This window comes from Pongo pygmaeus, chromosome 15 (assembly GCF_028885625.2).
Source record: "Pongo pygmaeus isolate AG05252 chromosome 15, NHGRI_mPonPyg2-v2.0_pri, whole genome shotgun sequence".
NCBI classification, from domain to species: Eukaryota; Metazoa; Chordata; class Mammalia; order Primates; family Hominidae; genus Pongo; species Pongo pygmaeus.
The window spans coordinates 50256206-50275991 of NC_072388.2; the positions used below are offsets into that span (position 1 = coordinate 50256206).

The 19786-nt window shown below is 39.3% G+C and overlaps 1 protein-coding gene and 1 long non-coding RNA gene across 3 annotated transcripts in view; one reads left to right on the forward strand and one right to left on the reverse strand.

Moving 5' to 3' along the window:
• FRMD6 (FERM domain containing 6) overlaps nt 1–19786 on the forward strand; it is a 240754-nt gene that overhangs the window by 84374 nt on the left and 136594 nt on the right. The gene's annotated exons all lie outside the window — the stretch shown is intronic.
• Nucleotides 1–19786, reverse strand: part of LOC129012722 (uncharacterized) — a 53382-nt gene that overhangs the window by 26954 nt on the left and 6642 nt on the right. Inside the window, exon 2 of the long non-coding RNA XR_008493699.2 lies at nt 10655–10771. This is a non-coding gene — a long non-coding RNA (uncharacterized LOC129012722). The remainder of the gene's footprint in view (nt 1–10654; nt 10772–19786) is intronic.

Genomic DNA, 19786 nt, shown 5'->3' on the forward strand with positions numbered 1-19786 from the left:
TGCTACTTTCCTTTAGTACTTTACAAGAAAGTAAGTATTGTGAGGAGCCAGATCTCAGGGAAGGCATAGAAAGGAATCCTACATTAGGCTGAAGCAGTACTTATGATGCTCTGCTGGCATACTGAACTCTTAGGATGCTACTGTGGAGCCAACATCATGTTGGTCGTTTGTATTCAAGTTATGGTGATGAAGACAGTCCCCGTGTCTCAAATCTCTATGTCCAAGTTATTAAATTCAGGAGACTGGATGCTTACCTTAAATGAAGCAAGGTAGGAGGCAGGTGACTACTTACCAAGACCATCATTTGCATAAAGGAGTCAAAGAATCACTGTGTATCAGTCAGACCACAGGGTTGGTTGTCTGTCTAACCAAGTAACCTGATGCTATTAATGCAATGACAACTAGGGATATTTAGGGAAAGAAACAAGACAAGATTTCTTTCTAGGAGGCATTCCCAGAATCCCATAATAATTAGTTATTACTAAATTCATCACCCTCTTCAACCTATTTTTTTATTTTCTATGAAGCATCTCTTGGGTAACAGTTTTCATAGAATTGCTAGCCACAGGGTGACTTCATGCTTCCTTTTATTTGTGCTAAAGCCACCTTTGATTAACCCTCGGGAAGGTCTTCGTGTGCTTGCCCTGCCAGCCCTGCCCAGCCCTTATGGTTCTGTAAACATCAATCCTCTCTGCCCTTAGCCACCACCTTTTCAGAGTGAAGGGTGCAATAGGCTCTCCCTCTCATTGCTCAGCCTTTCTAGTCTCTTCTGGTTGTGCCCTGGAACTTATTGGACCATGGTTTTCCAAGCATAGATCAGGGCACATGCAAAAACAGAATCTAAATATCCACAGAGCCTTTAAAGCTACCCTGATAAGAAGTCTTCTTTTTTGAGATTTATATTCATTTTGAATTATTAAAATACAAGTGTCCATCATGAGACAAATGGATAAAGAAAATGTGGTATGTATGCACAACGGAGTACTATTGAGTCATAAAAGAGAATGAGATCCTGTTATTTGCAACAACATGGACAGAACTTGAGGACATTATGTTAAGTGAAACAAGCCAGGCACGGGAAGACAAACTTCACATGTCTTCACTCATTTATGGGAGCTAAAAATTAAAACAATTGAACTCATGGGTATAGAGAGTAGAATGATGGTTACCAGAGGCTGGAAAGGGTAGTGGGTGGGGTGGGAGAAGTGGGAATGGTTAATGGGTACTAAAATATAGTTAGATAGAATGAATAAGATCTAATATTTGATAGTACAACAGGGCGATTCTGATCAACAGTGATTTATTGTACACTTTAAAATAACTAAAAGAATATAATTGGATGATTTGTAACACAAAGAAAGTATAAATGCTTGAGGTGATGAATGCCCCATTTACCCTGGTGTGATTATTACACATTGCATGCCTGTATCAAAATATCTTATGTGCCCTATAAATATATACACATAGTATGTACCTATAAAAATTAAAAATAAAATAAGAAAGTTTTAAAAGGATAATAAAGAAACACAAAGTAAATGTGTTGCTCTCATGTAAGACCAATTTGGCCTTTTTTATCACAGCATGGAGCCTATTAAAAGACCACTTTTATGCCTAGAGAGATGATGCCCCACCAGTCACTCAAAATGGCTACTAGGAACATTATCAATCCTCTTTCATTGCTGAGAATGGCTTAAATTTGAATTTTAAGATTCAATTTGTTATTTAATTTTAAAATATGGCTTACATTTTAACTTTAAGATCCAGAGGCAGTCTGAATTAAAAATTGGGGAGAAAGGAATTAAGGCAGATAAGTAATTCCAACTTGTCTATCGACATGAAATAACCTTTACAAAGATAGGCCGTGAATATAAAGAGAGCGTTGTCTGCGCTCCCTGAACATCAGGCCTTTGGATCTTGCATCAGCGGAGGGGGCCACCTGGCTCTGATTTTCTCCTGCAGATGTAGATGCTCCTTGGTTGAGGGAAGTAGAAATTCCTTTCTGGAGTCTCCCTACTTAAGGGCCATTAGAAAGTGTCAGAGGAGTGTGTGTGACTGTTTTGTGTTTTTGTGAGATATTGTAGAACTTTAAGTCTGCTGGTCATAAAATGTTTTCTTTTTGAAATCCTTAGAGATTTTTTTCTTCGTCACAATGGCAGGAATACAGAGATTCCTCATGATTTCTTAATGGGATTCAGCTGCCTACGCTGCAGTGCTTTCAGCTGTATTTGAGAATGCGCTGTGTTTCTGCCTTGTTTTACATTTGCAGATGGCTGGAACTCTCCCTGTCTCTTTTTCTCTCTGTCATGACCGGCAAGAGCTCATGGGCCATGAGCTGCATCTTCATAAACATGAACCGATTAGCAGGTGTTCCCAAATGGGACAAATGCTACCTTATTGCAGACAGTTTCTAGTATAGTCCCACATTCTTTGAGAAAGTAGGTGGAGACCCCGTCAGCACCAGGCTACTGGCAGCAAATGATTGTAGCCAGGAGCCAGAATAGAGCAAGTCCAGCCTGAGCCTGTGGTCGGCAGTGGAGAAGAGAGGGTCGCAGACCTGAGGCAAAGGGCAGCCTGAACAACCAAGAACCAGAGCAGCCCTGGCACCTGACACCCAGGAGAGTGGGCCACAGGAAGAGGATCTGAGACCAGAGCCCACAGAGTCTGCAGGAAGTAGAGGCACAAGGCATGAGGAATCACAAAGCAGACTTAAGTGCCGACATCAAAGAAGGCATTTTCACCCTGTTTCCTGCTTCTGGGTTTCTCCACATTCCTATAGCCTTACAGACAGTAAGCCCAGTATGGTGGGAACAGGGAATTGAAGTGGAAAGCACAGGCCAGGGGATCTGATGGGTCTCTTAGATCCCCTGGGAGGGTATGACAACATAGAGAAAGAAGAGTCCTTTAAAAGCATTCAACATAACGTAGTTTGCCCAGGCAGTTCACGCTGACTGAAACCTCCTCTGTCTTCTGAACTCGGGCATGCCTATCTCATCTCTTCTTTTGAAGCAGAATGCTTTAAATTTTTATTTTTATCCTGTGAACTTCAATATGCGACCTCCTTCTGTGACAGAGCTTCTCTTTAGGTCCCGCATGAGTGGATATCACCTTGTACTCCCCTCCACCCATAAGCTCATGTTCTTCATCTTCTCTTTGACCCTCAGCATGTTATCCCTTGACCCATTCTTCAGTGTTTTCATGTCTATCATCTGCAAAATCTTTTCTGCCTCGTAGTACTTAGGAGACCAGACATACGCACTCTGGGGACAGGAACCTCCCAATATCAAATTAGCCACTTGGGCCATCTTGTCTGGCACATTGCATAAATGTTGTACGGAAGACAGGTCCTCCTCCCAATTTCGTTTTTCACTGGCCACATGATGTTAGACAAGTCTCTTTCTCTCTTTGAGCCTCTCCTGTCTGATCCAATGAGTTGTAAGAATGAGATGAAATAATAGAGGGGAGAGGATTATACATTTTAAAGCACTATGCAAATGTAAGGTGTTGTTATAATAAAATATGGATCATGGCTTATGTTGGGGTGGGGCTAAGCCTCCTTCAGTCATTCTTTCAGCTTGTTTGTGTAACCTCTGGTGAAATTTTAATAACTGTTGCAAGGCATAGGTTTCAGCACGTTCTTTGTTTCTTCTGTTGGTATTCGCAAGGCAGTCACATCTGCCATGAGCTAGTCCTTCTCAGAAGGGAGTGGGTGGGAAAACATGTAGCTAAAAAGGGCTTAGGAGCCCTGAGACATCTTAAATAGGAGTCATTTAACTACTCCAATAAAAAAAAAAAAAAAGAACAGCAAAAATATTATCAAACTCATGGCTCAGCACTATGGTTCTTACCATTTGAAATTTCCATTCAACCATGTTTCATCTCCAGCCACTATTATCATCATGATCATCAAATTTAGCTGAATTACTAGTTCAGTTAAGACTCAATGTATAGTTTTGTGTATCAGATATGCGCCAAGCCCTATGCTAAGTATACAGCCTTGAGTAATTCACAGATTCTTCCATAAGAAACTCACATACAAATAAACACACACATAAAAATAAACAACGTTAATGTGATAATTGCTGTAGATCTGGATAATTGCTACATTTAAAGTACTATGACAGTACCTAGGATGGAGCAACTAACTCTGCATGGAAAGTAGGAGAGGAGGTAACATGTGACCTGGCCCTTCAAGGATGAACAGAAGTTGGTCAGAAAGTGAGTACAGAGCTATACTCACTGTGTATATAGGCTCTGGGGCCAGCCACCTAGTTCAAATCCTAGCTCTGCCATTTCTTTTTTCTTTTTTTTATACTTTAAATTCTGGGATACATGTGCAGGACATGCAGGTTTGTTACATAGGTATACACGTGCCTTTGCTATTTCTTAACTACGTAACTTGGCTGGTTACTTGATCTTTCGTTGCCTCAATTTCTTCATCTCTACAACAGGCATTATACCAATAGGGCCTACTCACAGGTTATCACGAGCAGAAATGAGTTCAGGCACATAAAACACTCCTAATAGTTCCTGTCCTATGGTTAATCACTCAATAAGCAGAAGCCATCAGTGTTGTTATTATTGTTCTTTGCCAAGTCAACAAGCAGGAAGGAAATTCCTGGAACTTTTAGAGACCTGGTCTCTGAATTTAAGAGACTGATAATAGCATCATTATCATTATGAATAACAGGAAAGCTACCATTGATGCCAGGCACTAGATTCTTGACATATGTAATTTCACTTGGTTATCATAATAATCCTGAGTGTCAAAAAACTTACACTGAAATATAAATAATGCCACAAAGAATATAAAGTAAGTGAAAAATAAGTGGTACAAAGTGGCCACTGGATGAAATACACTTACATAAGAAGAAATATTTACCATCTAAGTAATGAGGCAAAAGTCAAAAGGATTCCAAAGTGGTGGGTTTAAGCCAGAAGAGGTCCGAGGCATTTTTGTTTGTGTATTTTTATTTTTGTTTCTGTGCATGTTCATTGCCTCTAAGCAGAGCATGCCCTTGCCTATTTGCTCTGGTTCTCACCACTTGTGTGATACCTAGCCCTGAAAACACTTGAGTATTGAAGTTTGTGACATGCAGACAAGGATCTAGAACTTGAGTTTTGCAAGTGCTTGCATTTGTTGAATGATGTTTTTTGTGCCAGGCACTATGCTGGGTACTTTCAGACACATGATCTGTGTAACATCCTGAATAAGATATTATGATCCCCAATTTATAGATGAGGAAATAGAGGCTGGAAGAGGGCAAGACTAGAAAAAAAACAAGATCAGAGGCACCAAAGCAGGGAGGTACATATCATGTTCTGCAATCCATTTGACCAGAGAAGAGGACCCATGCATGGAGAATAGTGTGAGTTTGGGTAGAAGAAGTTAAATGACCTTGAAGGCCAGGCTTAGGAATATGAATGTGGCTATGGGAAGGTAGTAAATGATAGGTTTCCTTTTCTTCTTTACAGCTTTATGAAAACCCACCCACAGCAAACATAGAGGCTGGCACAAGGTTTGCTCTAAAGAGGAAGAGATCTAGGTGGGGCTGAAGATGTATCACTTCTCTTTGGAGAGTGCCCTGCCACAGGCAGGGACAATCTTTCATCTCTCATAAAGGAAAACATAAGGGAGGAGGCGCCTTCCAGTAAATATCCTCAGTTGAGTTTTCATATTATATATAATATATTCAAGGAAACAATCACCCAATTTCCCTCCCTGGATTCCAAGGCTTGAGATATAACTAATATTTAAGTTTTGCATTGCAGAGTGCCCTGATAATAAAGAACAATTTCCTTAACCTTTGATCCTAAGATGGTTTTTATAATATTGCTCCTGTTTACCTCTCTATCCTCACCTCACTTTACTCCCACAGTATACCCCAGCTGTGCTGATCCCATGGCTGTTCCTGAAAGCACCAAATTTTCTCCAAGAAAATTTATCAGACCACATGACACCCTCTCATATCCATAATGCCTTGCACTTACTTCTAGGATATAACTTCTCACCAATAATGTGTTTATTTGTTTCCTTTAGATGATAGTTCCATGAAGGTAGGGATTCTGTCTTGTTCTTTGTTGAATACTCTGCATCTAACACATCCCAGCTCATAGTCAATGCTCAAGAACAATTTGTCAAATGAATGAGTAAATGATTTGGTGAGAGAAGAGGTGCTATGATTCTCTGGTCCTTACTCATTGTTGAATCCCGCTTTTCAACTTGCCAGTGTATTCCTCCTCTCTCACTGTTCACCTGACCCTAGACCCCTCTCCCGTTGCAACTTGATCATTGATTTCCAGGTCCCTCTCCAGATCTGACATATTCTCTGCCCCATTTACAATCTGACACATGTACACACTCACTACCACTAAAAGCAACAACAAAACTGTCTCCTCTCTCCTTCTTGGGCTCGTCCTTTACCAAAAACCATTGTTATCTGCCAGGGCTCCACTGTTACCCATGAAACGTTCTGGGGACTCACATATCCCCCATTTCCCTCTCAAACCCAACAGTGATGTTTGAATGGACTAGACTGGAGAAAGAGACAGAGAGGGAAGCCCTAACAGCATCCTGATTTTGTGGCATTGTTGTTAGAAGTTTCTGAAGTATAGGGGAAGTTGTGTACACCGTGTGTGTGTGTATGTTTGTGATCTGTCAACCCATAGGTGGGGATTATCTGGCTAACTCTCGTGGAATGAACAACCTGGGAGGAATGTGGACACCTGCCCTGCTCATTGAAAATGGACAGGCTCTGGATGGGCAGTCCCAGGTATAGGGGCACAGGAGGAATTCTGCCCAGCAGGCTCAACCTGGAAGTCCAGTATCAGCAATAATAATTTAGTAGCATAATTGTAAACACCTATGAGCACTCCCTATGTCACTGTGCTAAGTGCTTTACATAGATTATCTCAATTATTTCTTACATTAACCCTATAGGGTAGGAGCTCCTATTATTCCTATTTTACAACTAAGGAAAATGAGGCACAGAGAAGTTAAATAGTTTGCACAAGATCACACATTAAGTGATGGAGCCAGAATTTGAACCCAAGAACTGCAACATCAGAATCCTACCCAATATAGAATGGTTGAAAATAGTTACCCTTTGATTTTTGAGAGTTAGAATGTGGAAGCATCGTAAAAAAGCAACACAATTTTTTCTGTAATATAACCCTCACAGACTGAGGAAAATGAAAGAATCAGGGGGTCTTCAGGACTATATTATGGGTAAAGAGGAAAGATAGTTAAAAGTATTTCTCAATGTGTTGCACTTCCAGCAATTTATCAATTTGTAAATGTATTTCATTACAAATATAGGGAGAATGAGGGAGCACAGCACTGTCATGCACTGTACTGGATCTGTAACTCTTCCTGGGAATTGTGCAGTGCACAGCCTGCTCATCTTTACATGGTAGCCCAAAAATGCAGGCTTCTTTATATCCCTAAATTAATATAGGAACTAAATGAAGACCTATTACTAGAACTTGAGCTAGTGTGGCCTTCAAAAATTAAATAAAAGAGAAAAGATGTGGAAATGATAGACTGGCTGCCACAGTATCATAGAAAGCAGATATATAAACCAATGTGGCCCCAGAGTCTTTCTGCAGCCTCTTCTGCCACCATGCCTTTCCATTCAACTACACTAATATCATGTAACCTGCCCCCATTCCCCAAACATGCATCCGCCCACACTTCCCACACTGTACAAATGCTTCTCTCTCATCCTCAGTCTCTCCCCCATCTTTCTTTATCTACTACCTCCTCTCCTTCAGGACCTAGACATGCATCCATGCCTCATTCATACATTCATTCAACAAACATTTCTGGAGTGCTTGAGGTAGATTCAGAAGTGACCAAGATGAGTAAGGCAATTCCCCACTCTCGAGTTTCTAACAATCTAGAGGGAAAATTAAACAAAGTGAGTCATCTCCAAGAAGTTTTATAATCATTCTCCTCTTTCTTCCCAAGCTAGAAGAAATTCTTATCTTTTGGAGGCATTTACAGTGCATATCCTTATCAGTCAAGTACGAATTCAAAAGACTTAAAGCAAAACAAACACATGGTAGAGAAACATAGAAAATATTTTGAAAGCTATAAATCACTAAGTTTATATGTCTTTATCTATTCTTGGTTCATTTTGTGAAGAGGCAATAAAATGCTAAGTTAAAGCTCAGTTGATTTTCTCCAGATACTTGCTGAATTCTTGGCATCACATTCTATCATGTTTCCAGGATTCAGAGTGTCTAAGCAGTGCTAGTGAAAAGTTCAGTTGAGCAAAAGAAATTTATATTTCATTCTAACCTGGAAATGCTTCCCCTACCTGCATTAAATGTATGAAGCTTGAATCAGACAGCTATACATAGGGTGAAAGTAGTGTCATCCCCAAAGAGTAGCAAATCATCATAAGGGAACCACAACAGGTGAAAGACTTTGAAAAAAAATCCTCTGTTGTGAATATTAAATCCCAGCTGTTCCATTTTGAGACAAAAAGGGCTTATCTTTTATCTTAGTAGACTGTAAGCTCCTTTAGAATAGGACCTGTCTTATTTATTTCTCTAGCCCAAGCTTCTAGCATAGGGCTCAATAAGTATTTGTGAATACGTCATACGTACTGACTAAAGTGGAAGTCTATGCTATTTTCTAATAGCTTGTCATACTCCCTAGCGTTCTACAGAAAGAGTCACTAGAGTTTGTTTCCATTTTGTTTGTTTATGTGGGGAAGGGCAGAAGGAGAATTATTTTGCTTTGTTTTTGAGATGTGTCCTAATCCAGCAGAGATCAGGATGAGAGCAATGACCTTGTCCATCAGGATAGTCCATCATTCCACTTAATAAGGGAAGACATTGGATGATATTATCTTCCTTGTGATCATCACTCAAGAAAATAATTGCACACTCAGCTTTAGTCCACATTACTTTGGAGTTTTGCTGTATTTTCACCTCTGGTATTGTAACCACACCATTTTATGGCTCCGGACCCACCACGGCTTCCAAAGGCTATGCAGAATCGTCAGGAAACTACAAGCCTTCCCACTAGCCCACACTGCTGTTGCAGCATGCATTTATCTGGATCACCCATGAGATCAACTTGCAAACAGGAACTGGCTTATGAAGCCATGCTTGCTCTGAGAAACATAATGGTCATCTCACTGCCAGTGTAATGTAATATTTGATGTCATGACACCATTCCTGTCCAACTCGGCATTGGCAGTTGGTTTGACTTGGTGGTGAGAAATACAACAAAACGATGAGAAATATTCCTTCCGGAGCACTTCTTAAGGGAGCTTGGTTGCTTTATTGGAAATTCATACTGCTTAGCTTTCATGAAATGTCCCTTTGGTACATTAGTGAGAAGGTTCAAGGCAAAATAAATACATTTCATCTTGACCATATTTGGAACTCACAATATAAAGGAGTCAAAAGGTAAGCTGATGAAATAGGAATATTTTATCCTTTTATTCCGCACATAGTTTTTACTTTCTCCCCTTTCCTGCAATAACTGCCTCAACATGATGGCACTCATATGCATTTTCAAAAGATTTTCATTTTATTATGTATTGAATTATATAAAGTAGTGTCAGTAAATCCATTAGAAATTCTCATTCCCAACTCTTAGAATTCATCTACAAAGAGTCAGAAAGAAACCAAGACATTAAGGAGAAGCCAGTGGCTGCAGCTGCAGGGTCTTCATTATGTTTATTTGTGTCATAATTCTCTTTATTTGCTGAACTAAAATGGTTTCAAGTTGCAGTGCACCAGGTAAAGCTTCCCTTACTGTCTTCAGGTGTTTGTTTAGAATAGGTTTGTTTGTTTGTTTAGGAATAGCTGCTGTGATGCTTTGAATTCCCTTGCCAGGACATGAAATCATAGAAAATAGCGAAGATCCTTCCTGTTTACTTGGGGAGACATTATCTACATGCACGAAACAATTTAATTCTTAAGATTTATTTAAAATGTGTGAAATGTAGTTGCAATAATAATAATAGATGATATTTACAGAGCACTTACTATGTACCTGGAGCTCTTCCATGTGTTTTACATATATTAACACATATATTAAACCTCACAACAATCTTACCAGGTAGCCGCTCTTACAATCCATTTTACACATGGTGAATCTGAGGCATAGAAAGGTTAACTAACCAGCAACTTGTAAGTAGCAGAGCTAGGATTTGACTCCAGGCGGTCTGGCTCCAGGGCCCAGGTTCTTTGGCTACCATGCGTATACACTTTCTGAAGAATTACAGTGGTGCAGCCTGAAGTCACTCAGGAAAGCTGTCAATGGAAGACTTGGTTCTGGTGCAGAACCTGAAGGATGGCCTAAGGTTTGGGCTGTGAAGAGGATGGAATTGGATTTTTTAGGAAGCAAGAATAGCAGAAAGAGAAGCTGGGGTTTAGAAATGAATAAGACATGATAGGAGGAATAGCTATCTTGTAAAATGGTGTGAGAAAACTTTTATATAGAGCCTTGAGCACCAGGTTTAAAGTTTGAAACAGAAATCCATAGGCAGGTGTACAAGCAAGGAATTCATTCATTAGTGCATTCATATACTTATAACACTAGAAGGACCTTAGAGAGCATCAATGTCAACTCCTCCTTTCATATTTGTAGAATCTAAAGATCTAGAGGGTTGAAATGACTCCCAGTGTCACTCACCTAGTGGGAGCATTAGAATACAGCTAACTCTTCTGATTCATCATTTAAGCTTTAAGGCTATTTCCAATGTTCCAGGACACTCTGAAAGATTCTCCTGGTAGAGGCATTTGGTTCAGCCTGGAAGGGAGAGGCAAGAGGCAAGGTGACCTGTGAGGCATTATTGCAAAATCCAAGTGAAGTACAAGAGGTACAACTGGGCTCAGTGAAAATAGTAGAATTTTCCAGAGAGGATTGAGAAAGCATGATAGGATATCAATAATAAAGGAGCTAAGTTGCCTCCAAGCTGGCATAGCTTTGGCAGAAATAGGGGAATTGGGCAATGGTACCACTTGGGCATAGACAGCATCAGTTCAGGTTTGGTACCTGTGAGAGGAAGTTGGCTTTATTATAATTACTTCTGTGTGGTACCTTGTGTAACATGATGATCACATTCCAAGGCCCTTTGCAATTTTTCCATTAAGCAGTTGCCACCATCATCAGCATGTGAGCAAGTCCTTGTCAACACTGAGATGAAATTTAACTCAGTTTTGCTCTAATAGCCATTAGGCTCCATCCTGGTCTTTCCTTTTCTTAGTTTCTTTCACTGCCAATCAGCTTCATACGTGTTCACTTTCCTCAGAGTCTGTAAATTATAGTGGTAAAGGGTATAAGCTCTGAAGGCAAGTGGCCTAAATTTGAATTCTGGTTCTACAACGCTTCTGTGACTTGGGCAAATTTAATTCTTTTTAGAATTAATTATTTGTGGCTCAGTTTCCTCATTCATAAAAAGATATTGTGATCAGTACTTATCTTCTAGCAAGAATGTGAATATTAAATGAGTTAATACACATAAAGCCCTTGGAATGGTCCTTGCACGTAGTGAACACTCAATACACAGTAGCTGTCATTGTTGCCATCCTATCATTCCACTTTGCTGCATTATAGTTTCAGGGTGTTTTGTCGCTAGGAGAGCCTGGCAAGATGGAGTTCTTCCTTTCCACCAGGCACCCTGTTCCTGTGACTGCTATTTTAACATTAGCATGTTATTTTTGCCCCTAGAAGCTCCTCCTGTTTCTCCAGCAAAGCTATCCTAGGGCCCCAGTTCCTCACCACATCTGAGTCTCTCCCCAGTAAACCATCTTTCACCTTCATACATATCCACATATGACTTAAATTTGTCCCAGGGGAGGGAGGGAGTGACCCCTTTCTCCTTTTTTATGCAATCTCACAACCTGAAATTGTGATTAGGCTACAATTTAAGTGTTTATCCAATTTAAGTGTTTACCCAAGAAATCTCAGATTTAGCAGGTTATAAATTATCTGCTTCTGAAGCAAGACCAAGAAGGGATTAAAAGCAAAGACTTGAGAGGCAGCTGAACCTAGGTTCAAATCCAGGTTTCACATTTGTGAGCTATGTGACTTTAGATCAAATAACAACTGAGTCTTGGTTTCCTCATCTATAAGATAGGAATACCTACCTTGCATGTTGTAGGGATTAAAGGTTATAAACTTTATAAAATAGGTAATTTTTAACCCCTCTCCCGATTCCCACCCTCTCACCTTTCATAGTCTCCAATATCTATTATTTCACTCTGTATGTTCATGTATACCCATTATTTACCTCCCACTTGTGAATGAGAATATGCAATATGTGACTTTCTGTTCTGAGTCATTTCACTTAGGATAACGGCTTCTAGTTCCATCCATGTTGCTGCAAAATACATTGTTTTATTCTTTTTATGGCTGAATAATATGCCATGGTATGTATGTATGTGTGTATATATATATATATAACATTTTCTTTATCAAACCTTTGTTAATGGGTACTTGGATTGATTCCATGATTTTGCTATTGTGAATAATATTGCAATAAATATACAATGCAGGTGTCTTTTTGGTATAATAATTTCTTTCCTTTTGGGTATACACCCAGTCATGGGATTGCTGGTTTAAACAGTAGGTGTATTCTAAGTTTTTGATAAATCTCCATACTGTTTTCTATAAAGGTTGTACTAATTTACATTCCCACCAACAGTGTATAATCATTCTCTTTTCTCCACAACCTCACCAACTTCTGTTGCATTTAGACTTTTTAACAATAATCATTCCGACTGGTATAAGATGATACCTCATTGTGGTTTCAATTTGCATGTCTCTGGTGATTAGTGATGTTGAACAGCTTTTCATATGTTTATTGGCCACATCTATGACTTCTTTTGAAAAATGCCTGTTGATGTCCTTTGCCCACTTTTTAAAGGGGTTGTTTTTCTTCTTGAGCTGTTTGAATTCCTTACGGATTCTGGGTACTAGCCCTTTGTTGGATCCATAGTTTGCAAATATTTTTCCCATACTGTAGTCTGTCTACTCTCTTGATTGTTCTTTTTGCTGTGCAGAAGCCTTTTAATTTAATTAACTCTCACTTGTCTATTTTTGGTTTTGTTGCATTTGCTTTTGAGGACTTGCTAAAAAATTATTTGCCTTGGGCAATGTCCAGAAGAATATTTCCTGGGTTTTCTTCTAGGATTTTTATGGTTTCATGTCTTATCTTTAGGTCTTTACTGTATCTTCTTCTTATTATTATTATTATTATTATCATTATTTTGGACATGGAATCTTGCTTTGTTACCTAGGCTGGAGTGCAGTGGCATGAACATGGCTCACTGCAGCCTCAACCTCCTGGACTCAAGCAATCCTCCCGCCTCCATCTCCTAAGTAGCTGGGACCACAGGCATGCACCACCACACTCAGCTAATTTTTTTAAAAAACTTTTTTAGAGACAGAGTCTCGCCATGTTGCCATGTTGCCCAGGCTGGTCTTAAACTCCTGGGCTCAAACAAACCTCCTGCCTTGGCCTCTCAAAGTGCTGGGGTTATGGCCATGAGCCATCACTCCTGGCCCAAGTTCATCTTTTTCTATGGTGAGAGGTATGGGTCCAGTTTTATTCTTCTGCATGTGGCTATGCAATTTTTCCAGCAACATTTGTTGAATAGGGTGTCATTTTCCCAGTATACATTTTTGATGACTTTGCCAAAGATCAGTTGGTTGTTAGGTATGTGGCTTTATTTCTGGGTTCCCTATTCTGTTCCATTGATCTATGTGTCTATTTTTATACCTGCAGCTAAATTTTAGTAGTAGATTGAGGTAGCTTCTCTGAAAATACAGATGAGGTAGCAGTGACACCTCTGAGTATCACCTCCTCTTAGATAGAGTTTAGCTTTATTGAGGGTAGACCTTAAACACTCTTTACGCCAAGTTTTATTAGCTTGGGTTAATTGTATGGCCGCGGTGGCTGGTGTGAAATTGACCAATCCTAAACATTAGTATAGTTTAGTTAAACTTTTGTTTATTATTAAAGATTTATCACTGCTGTTTCCCGTGGGGGTGTGGTTGAGTAAGGTGTTTTGAGCTGCATTTGTGTGTGCTTGATACCTGCTGCTTTTGATCTGGGTGATTTAGAGGGCATTTTCACTGGCGTGGGGATGCTTGCATGTGTAATCTTACTAAGAGCTAATAAAAAGGCCAGGACCAAACCTATCTGTTTATGGGGTTGTGCAGACCCATCTAGACATTTTCAGTGTTTTGCTTTGAATAGTTAAGCTACATTAACTGTAAAAATACTTAAGTATAAAATTAAAATATGAAAAAGAAACAAGTGGTCCCTGTCCATGAAAGTAACCTTGAGGGTCCTTCCTACTGACGTTAGTGGCAGTGACGTTCTTATCACTGTTCTGTGCATTCAATAGAACAAGAAAAAGTTTAGGGTTACAGCATGATGGAAATGAACTCCCCTGACCCCTGAGAGTCAAGCGCCGTTTGGGTTAGGATTTTAGCTATTTTCCCCCCATATTTTCTTTCATTTTCATTATGTTCTCTGGCATTACTATAGTCTGTATTACTGTGCTATTTCATATTCTCTCTTGTAATTTTGTTTGTTTTTTTTTACTGTTGAAAGTAATAAATATTTATTGCAAACTTTAAGTGATATAGACATTTAAAATGAAAGCTTCCTTTTATCCTAATACAAAAAAGCATTGCCCCCGCCTCCCAAAGCTGCAAATGACTCAATGAATATGCTGGGAGTTTTTTGTTTTGTTTTGTTTTCCATTAATCTTTGTTTTTTTTTAAATTTTATTATTATTATACTTTAAGTTTTAGGGTACATGTGCACAATGTGCAGGTTTGTTACATATGTATAGATGTGCCATGTTGGTGTGCTGCACCCATTAACTCGTTAAAAGATGAATTTTTATTGGATCCTAACAAAATTAGCATAGAGAGAAGTTTAAAAGAAAAATAGGTGTTCTGCAGGTCTCTACTTGATTATGTAAGAAAATCATAAATTATAAATACAAGGAGCAGAAATACCCTCCCCTGCTGAAATAGCTTCTCCATCTACAGGAATATGACCCAAACAAGGGAACATGGTTCTCCCATTCCCTTTGAGACAAATTTTAGTGATCAGCTTGAATGCTCACATGAGGAGAGTTTTAGATCTCCTAAAATGACTTCCATCCCAGGCTGCCCCAACCTCACACTCTGATATGCCACCATCTATGCCTAACAGTTCTCACTTGAAAGTATTCTGGCTAACTTAAACTGTAAAGCATTAAATCAAAGAACAAAGAGAGGCTCACAGACTCATGGGAAGGCCAGAGAATCAGACACAAAACCCACATAGGGGACAAAGGAAACTCATAAAGTCTCATGCCACATGAACAGTGTGGCTTGGTCACTGCCATTTCTGGGGACTATGCGCCACGGCTGATGCCGTGTCACTGAGCGGTGGCTGCACTATGACCACCATGAGCCCTAACTGTCCAGGCTTCTCTGGGTCACTCACTCTGATATTAAACACCAATGGGAACATGCAGTTGACCTTCTACCTCACAGTTGATAGTGGGAAGGGGATTCAGATGATGGAGAGCTGAAAAATGACAAATATTTACTTTCCTTCCTGTCCTTCTCTACCTGCTCACATTCTACCTTGAATTAAGTATGGAGCAAGATTTCATTCTTTTCCAAAAAGAGTTTTTAGTCCTTACAGCATTATCAATCTCATTTTACAGGTGGGAAAACCAGAGGATAAGTGACTATAGAAGGTCCTAGAGAGTATTTATCACTCCTAGATTTTTGCTCCATGTACAGGTTTTAAAACACCACCACCCACTATTGTTTTGTTTTGGTTGGGTTTTTGTTTTTGTTTTTTTGTTTGTTTGTTTTGTTTTGTTTTGTTTTGCTGATGGAATCTTTTTTATTTTTCTAATGAAATCTTGCAAGAAACTGCAACATCTAAGGCAGATCAAAGCAGATCTGCTTGGGTTGAAGAAGGGTGAGGGAGAACACAGGCCCATCTGCTTGGCCTCACACTCCTCATTTCACATACACAAAACACTCTCCACTGAGGGATGAAAATGCTACTGCCAGCCTCAGCCAGAGAGGCTGATCTTTCCTGGCTCATTTTCTGTCACTACCCCTCTGCTTCTGGAGCTGGGGACAGGAAGCAGCTCTGAGTTCAAATAGAGTTAGCTGTGCATACCCAATTGTGTCCATGGCCATGGTCCAGCATTTCTTAAAACAAGTTCCATAGAACACAAGTTAGTCCAGATATCAATAAATGATCACGTAAATGAGGCTGTGCCTGGTGGCTCACGCGTGTAATCCCAGTGTTTTGGGAGGCTGAGGCGGGTGGATCACCTGAGGTCAGGGGTTCGAGACCAGCCTGGCCAACATGGCAAAACCCCGTCCTACTAAAAATACAAAAATTAGTGGGGCGTGGTGGCAGGCGCCTGTAATTCCAGCTATGCAGGAGGCTTAGGCAGGAGAATCACTTGAACCTGTGAGGCGGAGGTTGCGGTGAGCCAAGATCGTGCTACTGCACTCCAGCCTGGGCAACAAGAGTGAAACTCAAAAAAAAAAATCAGGTAAGTGAGAATTTTTTTTAAAGTTTTGTTAATGTTGGATTTCTCACCTTGTCTAAAAATATAGAAAACAATAGGTTTGTAATTCCCAATAAATTGAAAACATTTCTTACCTACAAGGAAGGACTCTCTTAGAGGGTCATGACACTCCAAAGAGGCAGAATGATGTTTAGATTTTTCCAAACGTTTGACCAGAGAACTATTTTTCAAGTTCTATTTCTCAGAGGCAGCCTCTTGGATTTTTTTGGTTTGTTTTTGTTTTTAAACGCCTACCAATATCATTTGGCTATTTTTGGAGGCAGGATTAATTGGTTTGTACCCAGCCATTTTTTTTTTTTTTTACAAGTGTTCCTCTAAAGCTTGTAAATCCAAGAAGAAATGCTAAATTCACCCAGGAAAGTTAAACCCCTGAGTCCCTAATATCTGAAGGATCTGGTTTATGCAACAGCATTTCTCTGTCAAGTAAGAGTACAGACTGTGTGGCTTAGAACTCAGAAAAATCCTAGGCCCAGATACTCTCAGAACAGTAACAACAGTAATTACAACTCTCTAAAAGGGGTCTGTAAAGTTCAATTACAAAAGACAGTGAGGTGAAGGGATATTTGCTTTCAGACTCACTTTTTAAAAATCCTGGTGGCTGTATATTTACTCCTCAAGGGAAATGGAGATGTCTCCAAAGATCTCATCCAAATGCAGAAAGTGACCAAGGTTTTGGAGAAGAAATAATTTAACTGGTTGGAAGGTATGAAGCTGCCCAGAGCAATCTCTTCCAGGTGGACAGCTGTGACTTACTGTTTTACTCTGTGGAAGTTAATGTGTAGCCTGATTTATATATACCTTGCAGTCCCCTGTTGCCTTTTTCTTCAAATGAAACCTGCTCAGCCTGGATTCTAATATCTTCCTCAACTGCATCTTTACCTCACCAATTCATTCTCAGCTTAGATAAATCACTGGCCCAATGGCAGCTGCTGTGGGGGTTTTTTGGTTCATTTTGTTTTGTTTTGTTTTAGTACAAAATTGGAGCAATCATAACTTCTCTGTCACCTCTGAGGGCTGTGGTGAGAATCCATCATGTTGATCAGGGCCAAGGCCAGTTCATACTGCGTCTTTGTGTAAATTAGGTAAAGGCAGCCCTTCTGGAAGTATGTGGTGGTGTTGAAAACACACAGAAGAAGTGATGCTGGCAAAAAAACAAAAACAAAAACAAAAACAAAAACAAAAAAACTTTACATTAAAGGAACTATAAGAGATAGTTCACCTCATTGAAAGTACAAAGGACAAAGTGCTGGAAGCTGATCCAGACTTAGAAGTATGACAATTTGCAAAAAAGATGCTTGCTCCACATTGTAAGTTGTACAATGAAAGATAGACCAGTATTATTCAAACTACTTCTGGTAAGTTTTTTACAAAGAAATAAAACACTTTAATTCTCAACATTTCTATATTTTAAATTCAGAGTACTAAAGATTAATTTTACTGTTTTTTCTTTTCTTTCTTCTTCCAAGATGGCTGGAGTGCAGTGGCGCAATCTCAGCTCACTGAAACCTCTGCCTTCTGGGTTCAAGCAATTCTCCTGCCTCAGCCTCCCAATTAGCTCAGATTACAGGTGCGTGCCACCATGCCCAGCTAACTTTTGTGTTTTTAGTAGAGACGGGGTTTCATCATGTTGGCAAGGCTGGTCTCAAACTCCTGACTTCGTGATCCACCCTCCTTGGCCTCCCAAAGTGCTGGGATTACAGGTGTGAGCCACCACATCCGGCCACTATTTTTTATTTTCTTATACATTTATAAACAACAGTAAGAGAGTTTAATGACAAAATAATTTTAAAGGTTACAGAACAATTGGATTTTCTCCACTGATTGTTAAGATCACTTTGCATGATTCTAGCTTTCGTGGTCATTTTTGCAGTCTCATACTATCATGCAAAGTGACAACTGCCCATACCTATATGTACTCCATAGGAAAAAAGTTACTATTACAAATGCACCAAAAAGTTAATATAGGAGTTGGAATTACAGCTGGTTTTAATTTTCTTTTCTGAAATTTTCATATTTTCAAATGTTCAACAATTAGCACACGTTGCTTTTGTGATCAGAGAGGAAATTGTGATTTACAAAAAAGCTTGGTTTAAAATTCAGCTCCATGGAGAGTTTTAGACCCCTCTGACTGGCTCTCTCTGTCCTCAGTTCAGAGTCCTTTGATCAAAATATGGTTAGGATGCCTTGTTGCTGAACTATAGCTCTGTAAAGGCATTTGGGTTATTATGTGTGTTTTAAAAATTATCTGAACTAAACTAAAATTTCTCGTGTATAGAAACGATGTATTTATATGTTGTCCTTCCCATCCCTGGAGCCCTGTACAATGTTTAAATAAGTAATAGGTGCTCAATAAATATTCTAACCTATCTCTCAAAAACTTGCCAGCAGTTGCTGAAAAAATTACCCAAAGAGCATCAAGGAACACATTAGATGACATTTGAACACAATGTAATAAATTTCCTGTAAAATTACTTGTGTTCTACTCATTTAATGAAAAATTTAATTTCCCTTCTTCAAACAACAAATTATTGAGAATCTAGAGGCTCCTAAATCATAATGGTTACATTTTTTGGTTTCCATAGTAACTGTAATTCAGCCTTAGAGTCTTAACACATTTCTTTAGATTACAGCAAATAGGGTTAAATTTTTAATCTGTATGTACATATCAAAGCAAAGTTCTGATTTTTATAGAAGCCATAATTTCTATTTTTAAATGTTCATTTAAAATTAACAAAATATCTTACAAATGATTTTTAAAATATATGTCCTTTATTAAAAATATATGAAGTGCAATGAAAGACAAAACCTGTGCATTCCTCATTGTAGCACCTATTTTTAAGGCTTCCCTATCTGAGTCAGCTCAGTCTTTGATGTGAGAGGAAAGGGATATAGGCAGAGCTGATGGTTATGTGATGTTATTTTGTCACTCAGTTTAGTAAACAATGCCTTTTGTAGTTTTTACCTAAACCACCTTCTTATTTTTTATGGCATCCTGACGAGCTGCATTTCATTGCAGGGCCCTCGGTGTAACTGATGGGATGTCAACATATCTGCACCTGCAGATGGAAGTCATGTGGGTGAGGAGAGTAGGCAAGGGACTCTACAACACTGCTCTAGCGAACAGCTCCAGATTTCCCTTCTAACAAAGAGAGGGTATTTGTAAGGTAGCCTCTAATGCAGCCAAAGAAACATGCTG